This window comes from Giraffa tippelskirchi, chromosome 2, assembly GCF_054371585.1.
Source record: "Giraffa tippelskirchi isolate mGirTip1 chromosome 2, T2T-mGirTip1v1.2.pri, whole genome shotgun sequence".
NCBI lineage: Eukaryota > Metazoa > Chordata > Mammalia > Artiodactyla > Giraffidae > Giraffa > Giraffa tippelskirchi.
This window is the reverse complement of record NC_137276.1, coordinates 211,324,825-211,339,811: the sequence shown is the minus strand read 5'-3', so window position 1 is coordinate 211,339,811 and position 14,987 is coordinate 211,324,825. Positions and strand designations below refer to the sequence as shown.

Here is a 14,987-nt window from a genome sequence, read left to right as displayed (position 1 = left end):
AAAATAAAGCTCACTTTTTAGTATATAAAGCCTTTCTTATGGTGTGATGTGTGTGTCTGTATGTGTGTGTTTGTATTCTACAAAGCTATTATTTTGGGGAAAAAAAAAGCCAACTAGATTATGACAAAGTCTATTTGGTTATGTGTTGAGCTGAGCATCAGAAAGAAGTTTCCTTCTGTGTACACTGTACCCTGGCTGCCCATTCCCATAGACATTGTGAGCATTCTTAGGAGAAGCCATTGGGAGCAATAGTTAATGGATGAACTATGGAATCAAGTAGATTCCAAGTAGAAAATGTTTGAATATTGACTTTTATAAGCAGTAATTAATGTAATATTGCTAAGACTTGAATGTCCTCATATGTAGAATGAAACAGCGATTCTTGCTTCCTGGGTTATTATGAAGCAAGTGTATACCACAATGCCTATTTTTATGATTTAACCTTTTTCATAGAAGCTAGGCATGGAGATGGGATTATCCAGGAAGGTTATGCTAAAAATCCTCTTGTCTAATTGTGTGGATCCCCATGAGTTACATAGGAGACTGACGTGGTTTTTAGAATTTTATACCAGCAGAGATGCTACTAGCTTGGACTGAGATTGGACAAAATGAAAGAATGTAAGATTCTCAGAGTTGTACAAACAAGAAGAGGCTGAAAGAGCTAATCAACTGCAAACATATGCCACTCTTCAAGAGAAAGGAAGGATGACTCCAAGGACAGTGCTGCAAATGCAGAGATAGAAATAGACAGAATCTCTATAGACCCAGATGCAGAGGCCAGAGGAGTATTTGTGCATCCGGAGGGCAGAGTTTTGAGCTGCAGAGTATTTTCTCAGGCCTTGAAACCTGATGAAAACTTTCCTGTTTGATTTCAAGCTTGGGAACCAATGATCCCTTTATATTTTTCATTTTCTCCCTTTTGGAAAGGGAATTTCTACCTTATGTGTGACTCTCTATTATATTTTAGAAGCAGATAATTTGTTATTTTATCAGAGAGTCTCACCCATACCCAATTTAGGTGATTTAGAAGGTGAGATTTGGGGCTCTTTTGAGCGAACAGTTAGAACTGGACGTGGAACAACAGACTGGTTCCAAATAGGAAAAGGAGTACGTCAAGTCTGTATATTGTCACCCTGCTTATTTAACTTATATGCAGAGTACATCATGAGAAACGCTGGGCTGGAAGAAGCACAAGCTGGAATCAAGATTGCTGGGAGAAATATCAGTAACCTCAGATATGCAGATGACACCACCCTTATGGCAGAAAGTGAAGAAGAACTAAAGAACCTCTTGATGAAAGTGCAAGACAAGAGTGAAAAAGTTGGCTTAAAGCTCAACATTCAGAAAACTAAGATCATGGCATCCAGTCCCATCACTTCATGGCAGATAGATGGGGAAACAGTGGAAACAGTGTCAGACTTTATTTTTTTGGGCTCCAAAATCACTGCAGATGGTGATTTCAGCCATGAAATTAAAAGACACTTACTTATGACCAACCTAGATAGCATATTAAAAAGCAGAGACATTACTTTGCCAACAAAGGTCCGTCTAGAAATGGCTGTGATTTTTCCAGTAGTCATGTATGGATGTGAGTTGGACTATAAAGAAAGCTGAGCACAGAAGAATTGATGCTTTTGAACTGTGGTGTTGGAGAAGACTCTTGAGAGTCCCTTGGACTGCAAGGAGATCCAACCAGTCCATCCTAAAGGAGATCAGTCCTGGATGTTCATTGGAAGGACTGATGTTGAAGCTGAAACTCCAATACTTTGGCCACCTGATGGGAAGAGCTGACTCATTTGAAAAGATCCTGATGCTGGGAAAGATTGAGGGCAGGAGAAGGGGACGACCGAGGATGACATGGCTGGATGGCATCACCTACTTGATGGACATGGGTTTGGGTGGACTCAGGGAGTTGGTGATGGACAGGGAGGCCTGGTGTGCTGTGGTTCATGGGGTCACAAAGAGTCAGACACGACTGAGCGACTGAACTGAACTGAACTGAACTGAGCCAATGATATTTAGGTAAAATTTTAGATTTATTGTTGATGCTGTAATGGATGAGAATTGGGGGCATGCTGTGATGGGATCGAGTGAATGTATTTTGCATGTGGGACTGACATGAATTTGGCGGGGGGCTGGGGGGATAGGACAGACTCTAGTGGTTGAATTGTGTCCTTCAGAAGGATATGTCCTTGGTATATCTGCTGCTGCTGCTGCTAAGTCGCTTCAGTCATGTCTGATTCTGTGCGACCCCATAGACAGCAGCCCACCAGGCTCCACTGTCCCTGGGATTCTCCAGGCAAGAATACTGGAGTGGGTGCCATTTCCTTCTCCAGTGCATGAATGGGAAAAGTGCAAGTGAAGTCGCTCAGTCGTGTCCGAGTCTTAGCGACCCCATGGACTGCAGCCTACCAGGCTCCTCTGTCCATGGGATTTTCCAGGCAAGAGTACTGGAGTGGGGTGCCATTGCCTTCTCCTTGGTATATCTGAGTATGACCTTATTGGGAATAGGTTCTTTGTGGATGTATTGGGTTGGCTAAAAAGTTCATTCCGGTTTTTCCATAACATCTTACAGAAAAATCTGAACAAACTTTTTAGCCAACCCAATAATTAAAGACCTTAGGATGAGATTATTCTGAATTTAGAACAGAATGGGTCCAGAATCAAATGATGAGTGCTCTAATGAGAGAAAGGAGAGGAAGATTTGAGACTGCAGAGGCACCTAGGGGAACACACAGAGGAGATGATCATGTGAAGATGGAGCAAAGATTGTAGTACTGTGTCTACAAGCCAAGGAGCAGTAAGGACTCCCACAGCCACCAGGAACTGGGGCTGGGCATGAAACATTCTCCCTCCGAGCCATCAGAAGGAACCAGTCAGAATCCTCTGTTTCTGACTTCTGGCTTCCAAAATTATGAGAGAATACATTTCTGTTTTTTCTCTTTTTTTTAACTAGAGGATAATTGCTTTATAATATTGTATTCATTTCTGCTGTACAACAACGTGAATCAGCTATATGTATACATATATCCCCTCCCTCTTGAGCCTTCCCTCCATCCCACTTCTCTAGGTCACCACGGAGCACCAAGCCATTTCTGTCATTTTAAGCCATATTATGATATTTGTTATACAATCCTAGGAAATTGATATATATTCCAGAAAGATAAGATACTTGTATTTTGCTCCCAAAGTATATACTATTATATTTTTGAATTGACATTTCAAATAGGTTGAACATGAAATTAAGTATTGCCTTAGTTTACCAGGAGTACTATGCTTTCCATATTATGAGAAATATAAGGCATTAAATAGTAGTCATTGGGTAGCTAATCAGAGGAACTGCAAAGCCAAGTCAGAGTCCTTGATGATTCTTCCCTTTGTTTATGAACCACCAGTTGTGTCTCAGACATGTTTTAGACTTGTCCTTTTTTAAAGTGGGTTTTGTCATTTGATCTGAGAATTTCATTGTGTCTAATCTCACCTATAATACACACAGATTATATAGTACTTTGTAATGTTTACTATTATGACAAAGTTTTCCCAAGAGCTTCTGAAAGTGTTCCTTTTGCCAACGGGTGTTTACTTGCAAAAACACTTGGGACAGTATACAGTCACAGAGGTTTGCAACCGAAGAGATTTTCACAGATGACATAATCCTGGGATTCGCAACATTTTCTCCACTGGAACAAATGTCAAAGACGATCATGTTTGTACTACAGAACACTCTCGTCAGCATCCCCTGATTTGAGAAATGCCAAAGTTTTGCAGGGAAATAAAGCGTAAAGCACTACAGACTTGGGTTTCTTAATTTACCCCAAGTAGCTTTCTTTTTTCCCTTTAAAAAGCATATGCATAGATAAAATCACTAAGAAAATTTCAGTTAAGCTGAGTATCATTTATGATTGTAATAACTCATGATCAGCTTTATTATTATTATTTTTAAATTTATTTATTGATTGGCTGTGTTGGGTCTTAGTTGCAGCACGTGGGATCTTCCTTGTGGTGCACAGACTCCCTAGTTGGGGTGCGGGGGCTCAGTAGTTCCGGTGCATGGGCCTAGTTTCTTCGCAGCATGTGGGATCTTAGTTCCCTGACTAGAGATTGAACCTATGTCCCCTGCATTGCAGGGTAGATTCTTAAGCACTGGACCACTAGCGAAGTCCCCATAAAAGTTTTACAGGAGATAAAGCAGCCTGTGCATTGTGAGCGATTCCATCTTAGTCGTCATTTACTCCATCTTAAGATGAGTAAGTCGAAGTGCCAGGGACTGATTCTGAGGTTACAACACAATATCCTTGGAACAAATGTACATTTTTAGAAGAAAATATCTGTAAATCTTGATAGCTTAACTATTAATAGGTTGACTTACTTGTGACGCATCGTGTAAACTCTTCATGACACAACAGTGTGTCATGACACTGGAGTTGTGTATTGTTGCATTAGTTCAGCTCTGTATTTTTACGGAGAGTAAAACTGAGACCTAAAGAGAAACTTAAAACCTCCTGGCACACCGGTAACAGGACTGGGGCTAGTGGAGGGAAGGAAGTCTGTGTATAGGGTATTCTGGGCACCGGGTGTTGTTATAGTTATCTTCTACACGTTCTCTCTTATTTTTATAACTCTTCAACGTGGGTATTAGTTTTTCCATTGTACAGATGAGATAATATATTTTCCAACAGTTTAATAGCTTGTTTAATAACACGAAGCAAGTAAGTCACCCGGCAGGGATTTAACACAAACCTAAATCGCTTATTAGTCTGTTGTGCTTAAAAATGCAACCCATGCCTCTTAACTTCAGTTGTGTGCTTAAGCCACCTTAAATTTTCTCTGTAATAGAAAAAAGTTTAAAAATGGCATATATGAGCACTATTTTGGTGTTTTCAGGATGCATTCCTGCACATGTAGACTTACTTCTGTCTCCGTAATTTGTTACGTAGTTTGCTGATTATTTTCAGAGTGAAAAAGTAATTCTACCATGTGTTTGGGTCAACTCTTGATGACTTTTGACAAAAAATTCTTGGATTGATCAAAAAGGATCAGAAATGTTAGCAAAATCAGTGAAAATGATTGAACATATCTCCAAATACACTTAGTTGACAAATTGTTTTTCAGTTCAGTTCAGTCACTCAGTCATGGCCGACTCTTTGCGACCCCATGAATTGCAGCACGCCAGGCCTCCCCGTCCATCACCAACTCCTGGAGTTTACCCAAACCCATGTCCATCGAGTGAATGATGCCATCCAACCATCATCCTCTGTCGTCCCCTTCTCCTCCTGCACCAAATCCTACCCAGCATCAGGGTCTTTTCCAATGAGTCAACTCTTCGCATGAGGTGGCCAAAGTATTGGAGTTTCAGCTTCAACGTCAGTCCTTCCAATGAACACCCAGGACTGATCTCCTTTAGGATGGACTGGTTGGATCTCCTTGCAGTCCAAGGGACTCTCAAGAGTCTTCTCCAACACCACAGTTCAAAAGCATCAATTCTGCGGTGCTCAGCTTTCTTCACCATCCAATTCTCACATCCATACATGACCACTGGAAAAACCATAGCCTTGACTAGACGGACTTTTGTTGGCAAAATAATGTCTCTGCTTTTAAATGTGCTATGTAGGTTGGCCATAACCTTCCTTCCAAGGAGTAAGCGTCTTTTAATTTCATGGCTGCAATCACCATCAGCGGTGATTTTGGAGCCCCCAAAAATAAAGTCTGACACCGTTTCCACTGTTTCCCCAACTATTTCCCATGAAGTGATGGGACCAGATGCCATGATCTTAGTTTTCTGAACGTTGAGCTTTAAGCCAACTTTTTCACTCTCCTCTTTCACTTTCATCAAGAGGCTCTTTAGTTCTTCTTCACTTTCTGCCATAAGGGTTGATGTCATCTGCATATCTGAGGTTATTGATATTTCTCCCAGCAATCTTGATTCCAGCTTGTGTTTCTTCCAGCCCAGCGTTTCTCATGATGTACTCTGCATAGAAGTTAAATAAGCAGGGTGATAATATACAGCCTTGACGTACTCCTTTTCCTATTTGGAACCAATCTGTTGTTCCATGTCCAGTTCTAACTGTTGCTTCCTGACCTGCATGCAGGTTTCTCAAGAGACAGGTCAGATGGTCTGGTATTCCCATCTCTTTCAGAATTTTCCACAGTTTATTGTGATCCACACAGTCAAAGACTTTGGCATCATCAATAAAGCAGAAATAGATGTTTTTCTGGAACTCTCTTGCTTTTTCTATGATCCCGCGGATATTGGCAATTTGATCTCTGTTTCCTCTGCCTTTTCTAAAACCAGCTTGAACATCTGGAAGTTCACGGTTCACGTATTGCTGAAGCCTGGTTTGGAAAATTTTGAGCATTACTTTACTAGCATGTGAGATGAGTGCAATTGTGCAGTAGTTTGAGCATTCTTTGGTATTTCCTTTTTTGGGGATTGGAATGAAAACTGACCTTTTCCAATCCTGTGATCACTGTTGAGTTTTCCAAATTGCTGGCATATTGAGTGCAGCACTTTCACAGCAGCACTTTCACAGCATCACCTTTGAGGATTTGAAATAGCTCAACTGGAATTCCATCACCTCCACTAGCTTTGTTTGTAGTGATGCTTTCTAAGGCCCACTTGACTTCACATTCCAAGATTTCTGGCTCTAGGTGAGTGATCACACCATCGTGATTATCTGGTTCATGAAGATCTTTTTTGTACAGTTCTTCTGTGTATTCTTGCCACCTCTTCTTAATATCTTCTGCTTCTGTTAGGTCCCTACCATTTCTGTCCTTTATCGAGCCCATCTTTGCATGAAATGTTCCTTTGGTATCTCTAATTTTCTTGAAGAGATCTCTAGTCTTTCCCAATCTGTTGTTTTCCTCTATTTCTTTGCGTTGATCACTGAGGAAGGCTTTCTTATCTCTCCTTTCTATTCTTTGGAACTCTGCATTTAAATGGGAATATCTTTCCTTCTCTCCTTTGCTTTTTGCTTCTCTTCTCTTCCCAGCTATCTGTAAGGCCTCCTCAGACAGCCATTTTGCTTTTTTGCATTTCTTTTCCATGGGGATGGTCTTGATCGCTGTCTCCTGTACAATGTCACGAAACTCTGTCCTTAGTTCATCAGGCACTCTGTCTATCAGATCTAGTCCCTTAAATCTATTTGTGAGTTCTACTGTATACTCATAAGGGATTTGATCTACGTCATACCTGAATGGACTAGTGGTTTTCCCTACTTTCTTCTATTTAAGTCTGAATTTGGCAATAAGCAGTTCATGACCTGAGCCACAGTCTGCTCTGGGTCTTGTTTTTGCTGACTGTATAGAGCTTCTCCATCTTTGGCTGCAAAGAATATAATCAATCTGATTTCGGTGTTGACCATCTGGTGATGTCCACGTGTAGAGTCTTCTCTTGTGTTGTTGGAAGAGGGTGTTTGCTATTACCAGTGCGTTCTCTTGGCAAAACTCTATTAGCCTTTGCCCTGCTTCATTCTGTACTCCAAGGCCAAATTTGCCTGTTACGCCACGTGATTCCTGGCGTAAAAAAAAAATTGTTTTTACTACTAATCAAACAAAATTGTTAATTTGGCACTATGTTTAATTTCATAGTTTAATCATTGATAAATTCATTATTGAGATAATTTAGGTAAAATTGCCTCTAGTGAATGGCATGAGGTTTATGTGAAATCTGAAGAACCTGATACCTTACCTACGTTGCTATAACCTATCAGTTACTCAATCTTACTCATTATTTTATCTGTACAATCTTTTTAATAAACATGAATTATAACTGCAGTGATAATAGATTTCTTTCTTCTGTCATATACCCATGTAAATAGCCATTAACTAATTTGTTTTGGAAATTGAATGGCAAGCTATGAAATTTCTAGTTCAAATTTGTGTTCAATTACATTTTGTTTTACAGTAATAAGAGTTATGGTCAAAGGTGTCAGAATAATTTTAACTGTACTTGAATAATAAACTTTCTTTTGTTCAACGATTAATAGCATTTTTTTTTAAAGCACAAATGGCTATATCCTACCACTTTTATACAGAATCCATCTTTCAACTGGAAGTATGAATTTGCTTAGTTGCTTTTGTCGTCTTAATTAGCTATATTTTCCTCATGAATCTATCCTTTAATCTCTTCTATATAATATACCATTTGTAAATAATAATTGATTTATTGACATAATCCAGATTTTACTCTTTAAAATTCACTTTAGGAAGTTTTGTGCATTTGAAATCTTAAAGAGGTTTCAGTTTATCTCAATTTAAAATGGAGGAAAAGTTGCATTCTAAGAGAATATTCAAATTTTTCTTAGAAATTAGAATGATACTCTTGAGCTAATGGAAACTTTTTAAGCTAAAATTCTGAGTCCAGCTACCATGTGGAATTTCCTGTTCATGTTAAAGTGAAAGTCGCTCAGTTGTGTCCGATTCTTTGCAACCCCATGGACTGGTCCATGGAATTCTCCATGCCAGAATACTGGAGTGGGTAGTCTTTCCCTTCTCCAAGGGATCTTCCCAACCCAGAGATCGAATCCAGGTCTCCCACATTACAGGCGGAGACAGTATCAATTATAGATAAAATATTTTTGAATGACTAAAGCTAAATAGAATTTATAGTTTTGCCTCAGAATAGATTTATCCTAAATAAAGAGAACAATGCAAGGAAACAAGAAAGATAAGGCTAACTATTAATATTTTCCTACATGACAAATTGCAGCTGTCAGTTCAGTTTGGTTCAGTTGCTCAGTCGTGTATGACTTTGTGCGACACCATGGACTGCAGCATGCCAGGCTTCCCTGTCTATCACTAACTCTTAGAGCTTTTTCAAACTCATGTCCATTAAGTCGGTGATGCCATCCAACCATCTCATCCTCTGTTGTGCCCTTCTCCTCCTGCCTTCAATCTTTCCCAGCATCAGGGTCTCTTCCAGTGAGTCAGTTCTTCACATCAGGTGCCCAAAGTATTGGAGTTTCAACTTCAGCATCAGTCCTTCCAATGAATATTCATGACTGATTTCCTTTAGGGTGGACTGGTTGGATCTCCTTGCAGTCCAAGAGACTCTCAAGAGTCTTCTCCAACACTACAGTTCAAAAGCATTAATTCTTCAGTGTTCACCTTTCTTTATAGTCCAACTTTCACATCCGTACATGACTACTGATAAAGCCATAGCTTTGACTATTCGGACCTTTGTCGGCAAAGTAATGTCTCTGTTTTTTAATATGTTTTTTAATATGCTTTAATATTCAAGGTTTGTCATAGCTTTTCTTCCAAGGAACGTGTCTTTTAATTTCATGGCTGCAGTCACCATCTGGAGTGATTTTGGAGCCCAAGAAAATAAAGTCTCTCACTGTTTCCATTGTTTCTCCATCTATTTGCCATGAAGTGATGGGACCAGATGCCATGATCTTAGTTTTTTGAATGTTGAGTTTTAAGTCAAATTTTTCACTCTCCTCTTTCACTTTCATCAAGAGGCTCTTTAGTTCCTCTTCACTTTCTGCCATAAGGGTGCTATCATCTGCATATCTTAATATTTGTCCCAGCAATCTTGGTTTCAGCTTGTGCTTCATTGCAGCAGTGGATTTGTCTAATTTGAAGGAACAAAGGGAGGTAGGAGAGAAGCTAGGAAGGAAGGGAAAAATGCATGAATATACTATAGTAAACCTCCTCACAGAGTGACTAGATAGCCTGCAGAAAGAAAGTGAAATTGAAAGAAAGTGAAGTTGCTCAGTCGTGTCCGACTCTTTGCGACCCCATGGGCTGTAGCCTACCAGGCTTCTCTGTCCATGGGATTTTCCAGGCTAGTGTACTGGAGTGGGTTGCCATTTCCTTCTCCAGGGGATCTTCCCGTCCCAGGGATCGAACCCAGGTCTCCTGCATTGTAGGCAGACGCTTTACCCTCTGAGCCAGCAGGGAAGCCCACAGAAGTGCTTTGAAAAACACCATGAGAGGTGGGAGGGAAGCAGGATTAGGAGAAGTTAAGAAGTGGAACCAGCGACAGATTCTGTTTTCTTGGGCTCCAAAATCACTGGGGATGGTGACTGCAGCCATGAAATTCAAAGAAGCTTGCTCCTTGGAAGAAGAGCTGTGACAAACCTAGACAGTGTATCAAAAGCAGAGACATCACTGCTGGAAAATGTCGGTCTAGTCAAAGTTATGGTTTTTCCAGTAGTTGTATATGGATGTGAGATTTGAACCATAAAGAAGGTTAAGTGCTGAAGAATTAATGCTTTTGAATTGTGCTGGAGAAGACTCTTGAGAGTCCCTTGGACAGCAAGGAGATCAAACAAGTCAATCCTAAAGGAAATCAGTCCTAAACTTTCATTGGAAGGACTGATGCTGAAGCTTAAGCTCTAATACTTTCGCCACCTGATGTGAAGAGCCAGTTCTGGTAAAGACCCTACTGCTGGGAAAGATTGAGGGCAGGAGGAGAAGGGGACGGCAGAGGATGAGATGCTCTGTGTATAGGATATGCCCATTGTTTTAATGTTGAGGAAGTCTAAGGCTGAGTCAGAATGAGTCCGGATACTGTTTCAGGCTGGGGGAGTTAAGGCCCCAAAGAAATAAGCTCACTGCAGCAGGGCCAGAGCTGGGAGATGGCTAGCTGACAGTAAAGCAAACATTCAGAGGCCCATCAGAGTACTGAGCAAATGAGAGCATCACACTCATTGTACCTTTCATACACTACTAATGCATCCACTTCCACGTACGGGACCCAGAAGCAGGGAATCCAGAAGACAGAGACATTGACAATGATGGAAGTCAGGTGAGCCACAGTCATGGCCAGTTATTATTCCATATTAAGCAAGACCAACCAGTATCCTATAAGGTAAAGTAGGAATGTTAAACAAGTTTCCAACCAATGGATCCAATAGCAATTTTTGTAACCTCCTCACCACCGAGGAGGCTAGAGAAGTTACTGAGTTGTCTATAATGGTATGTTTACATTAGAGATTCTTTAAAAAGGCCAAGGCTCACTTAAGTAAAGAGAATCTCCCATTCTAGCAGACAAGGTTCTGTGCTGCCCAGATCTGACCAGGAGAGTCCCAGGACTGGGTCTTTATATCACTGCATCATTCATTGGTTGAAGTCTCTCCCTGAGGTGGGGGGTGGGTGGGTTAGGGACATGATGTAGTGCTAGCGGCTGCCTTTGGCCAAGGGCAATTCCCAGAGAGGAAGGCATCTGTAAACCTTCAGCCATCAACACTCTCAGGTCATATAAAGATCCAGTCCCAGACTTCCCTGGTGGTCCAGTAGTTAAGACTCTGTGCTCGCAATGCAAGGTGTCTGGGTTCAATCCCTGGCTAGGGAACTAGATCCACATGCCACAACTAAGAGTTCATATGCCCAAAAGATCCTGTGTGCTGCAATTAAAACCTGGTGAGGCCAAGTAAATATATATATATATATATATATTTTTTTTTTTAAAGATCTAGTCCCTTTGACAATTAGCAATTCTCTAAAGAATCACAATTCCAGGTCTCCCCATAGAAAAGCTGATATCCTTTTCTGTCTGCACCCCAGTTTGTTGTTGTTGTTGTTGAGTTACTAAGCTGTGTCTGATTCTTTGTGACCCCAAGAACTGTAGCATACCAGGCTTCCCTGTCCTTCACTATCTCCTGGAGTTTGCTCAAACTCATGTCCATTGAGTCAGTCATGCCATCCAACCATCTCATCCTCTGTTGCCCCTTTCTCCTCCTGTCCTCAATCTTTCCCAGCATCAGGATCTTTTCCAGTGAGTTGGCTCTTCACATTAGGTGGCCCAAGTATTGGAGCTTCAGCTTCAGCAACAGTCCTTCCAATGAATATTCAGGGTTGACTTCCTTTAGGATTGACTGGTTTGATCTCCTTGCAGTCCAAGGAGCTCTCAAGGGGTGGCAGGGGATGAGATGGTTAGATAGCATCACTGACTCAATGGACATGAGTTTGAGCAAACTCTGGGAGATAGCAAAGGACAGGAAAGCCTGGCATGCTGCAGTCCACAGGGATGCAAAAATTCAGACACAACTTAATCACTGAACAACAACAACATACACTGATAATGGTATTCCTCTGTAGTTTCAAATTGCAAGAATTTTGCAAGGCAAATTTTAAGCAGTGGAAAATTTTTCAGTCATATATAAAACTAGATGAAGTTTTGTGAGGTTTTAACAGTTAAAATATAGTATGGTCTTAGCCAAGCTAAACTTTGTAGAGATCAGGGTCTTTATTTCTTAATTTTCTACTGTATGTAATTAATTTTGCACATTGAGAATTTACAGCTGTATTGAAAATGAATGATTTGTTGGATTTAACACATGATTATTCTAAACCAAAACAAGAGAATTACTCTGATTCATTAGATCTCTCTGCTTGTTCTGTCTTGATTTCTGCACAACTATGTCATTCACAGAAAAAAGGAAGGAGATGTGATAGTTTGTTGATTTTCTTCTCTATTTTATTCCCAGATAGATTATATCTGTTTTTTTATTCTAGGTTTAGGCTCAATCTACTACTTCAAGACAAAAGACAATGCCATATTTCCCAATCAGATAACCAATAATGGAAAAAATATAGTTCCTATAGTAACAAAGGTACACTTTAGAGGAGTAAAACTATATTCTATATGTAAAATAAAGATTATTTGGTTGAGCTTACATAAAAAAGCTGAGATTGCACCGGAGAGCATATCCTTTTGGTGATAGATGGTGGCACTTGAAGCACTTGATGGATAGAAAAAACCCAATCAAATTAGCTTAAAGGCAAAAAAAAAAAAAAAAAAAAAGCCATACTGTTGAAGTCTTGAAGACTTAAAAATATAAAATATGCTTTGCCAGAATTATATCCTAAATTTTCTCATTCAACAAACATTTAATAAGTATCCAATATAGATGCATCATCACATTAGAGGTGGGAATTTAAATTGGTGCAGCCACTGTGGAAAATGGTATGGAGTTTCCTTAAAAAACACAAATAGAGTTACCATATGATCCAGCAGTCCCACCCCTGGGTATATACACAGAAAAGATGAAAACTCTAATTCAGAAAGATATGTGAAAAATATACACGGTTCATAGCACCACTATTTACAACAGCAAAGACATGGAAACAACGCAAGTGCCCATCAATATACAGTTGGCTTAAGATATGGTATATATATCTAAAGAATGAAATTCTGCCATTTTCAGCAACATGATTGGACCTATAGAATATTATACTTAGTGAATAAGTCAGACAGAGAAAGAGAAATATTATCACTTATATGTGGAATCTTAAAAAATAATACAAATGAATCTATTTGCAAAACAGAAAAACAGACTCACAGACATGGAAAACAAATTTATGGCTACCAGAGAAGGAAGGAGAGGGAGGGATAAATTAGGAATTGGGGATTAATAGACACTAATTTCTATGCATAGAATAGATAAGCAACAAGGATTTACTGCATGGCACAAGGAATTATATTCAACATCTTATAATAACCTATAATGGAAAGTAATCTGAAAAAACAATATCTGAATCGCTTTGCTAACCCCCTGAAACTAACACAATATTGTAAATCAACTATACTTCTTTAGAAATGGTGTGTTCTCAAGGGTGACATCACCAATAAGACTGCCAAATAAGATGTTCCTTGTCACGTTCCCCCCACAATTCTGACAAAAACAGTTGGCATCCATCCATGGAGAAAAGTGCATTTGTTGGAGCTGTGAGATTATTACCGTATGCCAAAGGACTTGGGAGGCATCTCAGTCACCTGGGCATTGGGTATTAGGCACAGAGACCTCATCTCTGCTATGGACCCTGCAGTGGCCTGTTAACTGGCTCCAGCACGTCTTGTCTATGGTTTGGGAGCTCATGAAAAATAGCTCATTAAGCAATCCCCCTCAGATGGGAAAAATGAAAGAATGCTACTTTATGCCCTCTGTGTGACTTTCTTCACTTTATTAACTTTTTTAAGTACAAATTCCAAATTCCTATAGCATCTGCCAAAACTTAAGTCTTGACAATCCCTTACTGTGTTACTATTGTTGATACAAAAAGAATTCTTTTGTCTCTTTTCTTCTCCATCAGGATCTTTCCTTTCTTTATATTTTTTTCTCTTTAACCTCCTCTTCTTTCATCTCTCTTTTATTTATTCTTAAACTTACCTTTATTTCTATGCTTCTTCATTTTCCATCATCTCTCCTTCACTGTCTCATACTTTGCTTTCTTTTCCTTCCATCCTTTTTTCTTTATTGAGAATGTAGCATACTCGGGACACTGTATTGTAAGATACACAAAGATGATAAGAAAGGGTTATTATCCTCAACAAACTCATATTTTTGAATGATAAAATTTCTTACCAGTACTTTTCCTAAGAATTAAAATAATTTAAAATTAAGTCAAATGAAAATTTATGGCATTTCTACCCAGATAATAAATAAACAATATTATTTAGAATAATGCTAGATATTTTATAGAAAACCGAACTCATCTGTGTTCAGTTTTGTATTATATCTCCACATGCAAATGGTTTGTTCTGTATGCTAAGTCACTCAGTTGTGTCCGACTCTTTGAAACCCCGTGGACTGTAGCCTGCGAGGCTTCTCTGTCCAAGGGGAATCTCTAGGCAAGGATATTGGAGTGGGTTGCCATTTCTTACTCCAGGGGATCTTCCCAGCCCAGGGATTGAACTCAGGTCTCCCGTATTGCAGGCAGATTCTTTACCGATTGAGCCACTAGGGATGTAGGAAGATAAATATATGATTTTGCTTATATTTGAAATCTAAAAAAAGGTACAGATGAACTTATTGCAGAAGTAGAGTCACAGATGTAGAAAGCAAACTTGTGGTTACCAGGGAATGGACAGGGGAGGGATAAATTGGAAGACTGAAAGTGACGTTGCCTAGTTGTGTCTGACTCTTTGCTTTTAAATGCCAAGTCAATCTGCTGCTGCTGCTGCTGCTGCTAAGTCGCTTCAGTCGTGTCTGACTCTGTGCGACCCCATAGACGGCAGCCCACCAGGCTCCGCCGTCCCT

The 14,987-nt window shown here is 39.8% G+C and overlaps 1 protein-coding gene across 6 annotated transcripts in view; it reads left to right on the top strand.

The window, feature by feature from the left end:
* Positions 1-14,987, top strand: part of LOC145539140 (uncharacterized) — a 526,738-nt gene that overhangs the window by 52,584 nt on the left and 459,167 nt on the right. The gene's annotated exons all lie outside the window — the stretch shown is intronic.